The sequence below is a fragment of the Miscanthus floridulus genome, unplaced genomic scaffold, assembly GCF_019320115.1.
Source record: "Miscanthus floridulus cultivar M001 unplaced genomic scaffold, ASM1932011v1 fs_142_4, whole genome shotgun sequence".
NCBI classification, from domain to species: Eukaryota; Viridiplantae; Streptophyta; class Magnoliopsida; order Poales; family Poaceae; genus Miscanthus; species Miscanthus floridulus.
Window position 1 is genome coordinate 109,510 of NW_027096262.1, and position 4,979 is coordinate 114,488.

The window sequence follows — 4,979 nt, forward strand, 5'->3', positions numbered from 1 at the left end:
AGCTTGATGGGTTTGGCCAGCTCACTTGGTAGTTGTTTTTTTGATTTTTTTTTCCAGTTATCACCGCGGCTTCATATAACAAGCCGATGGTGATAATAATTTTCACCGCTAATTCGAACCGTCCATGATAATCTTGGTTATCACCGCTGAATATTACTAGCAGAGGATAAAAAACCAGCGGTGATTGGGTCTCCCGAGCCGGCGGTGGTGATGAGTGTTCTGCAATGGTGCACCATATATAGTTCTTTTTCTAATCTTTTTAGTAATTTGAAATCAGATTGGTACAGCTGACGAGTTTTGGATCGACCTAATGATGCACGCATTGGAAACATATTGTGCATTTACAATACTTATCTCAGCTTAGGGCATAGAAAAACTGCCATTCACGCACGGACACTCTTTTATATCGATCTTCTCTTCGTTCTTGCCATGTCCTTATCCATCATGTATGCTATATATGAGGGAAAGAAAAGCTAGCGATGCATGCATGCATGTGCGCGTTCACGTCTGCTCGATCCGTCCTATAGCCAGAGCGCGCCGGCGCTCTTGAGCATGGGCACGAGCTCGCCGGCGAGGTGCAGCGACATGACCCTGTTGGTCCCGCCGATGAGGTCGCCGCCCACGAACACGCCGGCACAGCGGGTGTTCCGCGGCCGCCGGTGCCGGCGCCAGCGCCGAGCCTATTGGCAAGCTCCCTCTCCATCTCCGGGCCCCGGGGGTGATCCCTGTCCAGCTCGTGCACGGCCGCGTTCACGCCCAGGCTGCTCAGCAGCGACGTCACGACGTCGCCCATGCTGCAGTTGCTCGCCGTGAACACCACCACCGCGCGCTCTGACGCCAGCTTCGCCGCGGTCCATTGGCAGTGGCAGCTTCCGGTTGCTGTCTTGCCGATTGTTGTGACGCCCGGAAGGTTCTGGGTTTCGTTAGCTTGGAAATGGCTGGCTGGATGTGATTTCTTGTGTTGTGCTGGGCATGCCGCCATGGCTTGCCTTTTATAGGCTGCTGGGAAATATTTGCACGTAGCCACGTACCTACTTGCTGTGTGGATTATTAAGATTCTTGCACCGACTAGCTACTTGCTGTGGATTAAGATTCTTGAAAACCTTTTTTATAGTCCTTTAATTAGCAAGTGTCATCACCTAAACATGTCATGCATGCATGTGTAATTAACTTGGACTTGTTGGGTATATATAACTGACAAGTGGTTCTTCAAGCGATCGAGAGCAGGTTAAAGCTCACTAGTATATAAACATTTTTGTTACATATAACTAAAAAGTCGATTTCTTGAGGCTCTAACCAAAGGCATGTGAAAATGGGTGGCTGAACAACCGTCTCTACAAATATATTTTTGGAGGCATGAGGTGGTGGACTTGAGCTATCTGTCTCTAAAAATTGGTTCCATTCAACTTGGGATGAGTCTGTATGCACATGGCCTCTTTACGCATGTTTGGCCTTTTGAACGATCTCAAACGAAAAACTTGTCAACTAGAAAGTTTTAGAATTTGGTGAGATGTACAATTGTCATATAAAGTTTATATTTATCTAACTATAATAACGTTAGGTCTTCATCTAACCTCCCTCTACTACATCCTTACCGGCCAAGACCGTCGCACCCTACCACAAGGTCGCTCACCCTCTCTGTCATAGCCTCTAAGTTTGGCAAAGCCGCATCAGCACGAAGTGCATATCAAGACCCGATTGGACCGTAATGATACAACCACACAAGTTTAAGTACCGCTCATGGACTTTTTTGCCTCCTTGTTTTTCTAGATGTGGTCTCTACAAATAGCGCTATTTTAAGATCATCATGGAGGACATAACTAACTCCCTGAACACAGGGTGGGCCGAAAATGTACATGGAGTCTAGAAGATATACAGGGTATCCCACAAACATGATACACAAGACAGATAAATATCACATCCCCAAATCTTGGGAGACCTCGTTGTAATAAGACTAGAAAACAAATCCTAGAAGGGAAGGATAACCAATCTATAACCCTGCCGTTGGACAATATAAGGAAGGTATAGGTGTCCCTTCCCTACACCTATACAAGCCCATAGAGCCTCACCAGCTGACATACACCTTAGATGTCTCAATATTATCAATCTCACATAAGGCAAACAAAAGCAATATAACCACACAAACATAGGACATAGGGTATTACATCCTCATTAGGGTCCAAAGTTGTCTAAACTTTGTATCTCATGTGTTAGCTACCATCTTGTTCTCTGCACAATACCCATAAACATTGCTGACAATAAAAACACCAACAATGTCCCTATCATTGACAGGTCAGTCATTCCATGCAGTCGCTGATATTGGTTTCTATGAGACACTGATGTACCTAAGGCATGGCTACCCTAGCCTCTGGCCAAGACTCCACTATGGCCGGTCATTGAATAACTCATGTATGGAGAAGATGAGGTCTAATGTGTTGCTAGGTGTATTAAATTACCATGCTCACAGTTTAGTTGATTAGGTTCCTTGTGGCTTCCCCACATTGTTTGAGGTTCTCGACTTAGTATAATTTCTCACAATTTTTAGGATTTATGAGCACTTTTCTTTTAGTAAGTAGTGGGTGATGTGCTTGTCGATAGTGAGACGCAAGTGATAACTTCGTCAAACTCGAGATCTGTTAGCTTAATGTTTCGGAGATGCTCATAGGAATATGATGTGGTTCATAGGAGTATGGATCCAACATGTTTGTAAGTGTTTGTATTCAAAGGCATGAGGTACGTGACTGTTTCTAGTGCGATGTGTTTCAGAAAAGAAAATCACCTAGTTCCAAAAATACAATTGGGTAGCGAATTTAGCTCAACTTGGGTTCTTTGTGGTAGTGGATTCAAGTTTCTATCTTGATGCGTGTGCTCTCATTTTTTACCCGGGGTTCAAGTCCTTTTCTTGACATGGGTGCTCGCATTGTCTAGATTTATTTCAGGATTTAGTAGGGTTGGATGTGTATTCCAGGTTTTATTTTAGGATTTAGTGACTTTAGATATGTATTCCAGGATTTATTCCTGGAACACCAATTTTGAAATCTGCTGAATCAGCCTTTCGAAAGTCATATGAGATGACGTGCTGTGATTCGCAGGAAATAAAAAGACTATTGGGTCGGTTACTGTTGTAGTTTCGTGGCACACATGCACGCATAACATAAAGCATGCATATATCCAATTGCCCGTTTGCTGCTGACCTGCTGCGCAGGCTGTTTGTGCTTTCTTTGCTCCGATCCTTATCGGAATCGGTCCGCTTCTCGGTCGGCCATCCGGATATCGCCGTGTCTCAAGATGCGATGCGACGATGTTTTTTTTCTTTTAATAAAAAAGGAAAAAACTGCGACGCCACGATCAGACCACGGCGCGGCGCACTGGTATATCGCATTCTCGGGTTTCTTGGATTAGCTAGGGCCGGTGCGTGTGTATCTTGGATAGAGAGATATTGTTGATGCATGGGTGCTGCAGGGCATCTGCATCAATGTCTTGTTCAACCCTCCAAAACACGTGTTCGGTGAATCCCTAATTGGAGAGGATCGAAAGGGAGACCTTTAACTTGTAGGAAGTAAGATTTCTCAATCCCCTTAGATTGAGGATTAACCGAATTAATAAACCCTAAGGAGTTGGGTCAACGAGCTAATAGTACGTCTCAATGATGGCTAATAGAATGTTTTTGCTCGTGCCATGCAGCACAACCATAACTGCATATCACTGTTAGGCAAATGATTTTTAATATTGCCATAGATTGTGAAGATGTAGACTTTGTAGAGATGGCTTGTAACAGCCATCTTTTTTTGCAAAGAAGAGAGAGCTTCATTAATTACTCGGAGTTTAGGATACAATCTCGAGTTGTACAATTTGCTCAGCACAGGTCGGCACACTAAAATGCCAAATCGCTGAAGTGTAATTGCCACTGGAAATGCATTTCAAGTCAAACGTCCCTCGAGCAGTTGTCTTAAAGACAACCGCCTCTTGAAACGCTTTTGCAAAGGCTGTGTTAACTCAATAAAACTTATAACCTACAAGTAAATTCACTCAGGAGCTTCCTAGCAAGGTAAATCCAAATTTAATATAATTTTACCTATTGTATTAACAACTAATATTAATTTAAGAGCGTATAGGGATTTGTTAAATCTAAATCCAAATGAAAGAAGAAAATGTATCAGAGGTTACGTGGCTCCATCTGTTTTCGAGTAATTGTTACGGTTAATATCACTATTGTTGCTACCACTGCCCACTCACATGTACAATGACCTTCAGAATCTTGATTGACAAATCAAAATGTATCACTAGATTTGATCTCGCATGGCACTTACATAAATATTATGCATTTGTGAAATATTTATAAACATGTTTTCCATAAGAAAACACACACCTTCTGTATTTGTAAAGAGAATTCCCTCTATGCCCCCCAATGTTACCATGATATCCCATAACATTTCTAGCATTGCTTTAGCTTTTTGGTTCTTTTCTATATCACTGCTGTTAGCACAACTACCTCTCTCCACACCGTCATTACTTAGGTGGTTGTCATATTTCTTTTTTGAAAGTGACTATTTTTCCCTAGGTTATAGTCACTACTGGAAACGGGATCTTTGCCGAGTGCAAACTGCTTTGCCGAGTGTCAAAAATCGGGCACTCGGCAAAGACCTTCTTTGCCGAGTGCCGTACTCGGCAAAGAATTGCACCCGGCAAAGAGTTCTTTGCCGAGTGCCGGGCACTTGGCAAAAAAGACTCTCGGCAAAAGAACGGCACTCGGCATAGGCTGCCCCGCGTAACGGTGTTCGGCCACGTCCTTCTTTGCCGAGTGCCTGCTGTTAGGCACTCGGCAAAGAAGGTTTTTTTTCAATTTTTTTTCTTTGCCGAGTGTCCCAGATCTGGCACTCGGCAAAGAATTTTTTTTTTGGAAAATACTTTGTCGACTGCCCCCGATCTGGCACTCGGCAAAGGTTTTTTTTTAAAAATTTCTTTGCCGAGTGTCCCAG

At 43.5% G+C, this 4,979-nt stretch overlaps 1 pseudogene; it reads right to left on the reverse strand.

Annotated features, from left to right (window-relative positions):
* Positions 1 to 377: 377 nt before the first annotated feature.
* LOC136530471 (glutaredoxin-C10-like) lies at positions 378 to 982 on the reverse strand (annotated as a pseudogene).
* Positions 983 to 4,979: the final 3,997 nt, after the last annotated feature.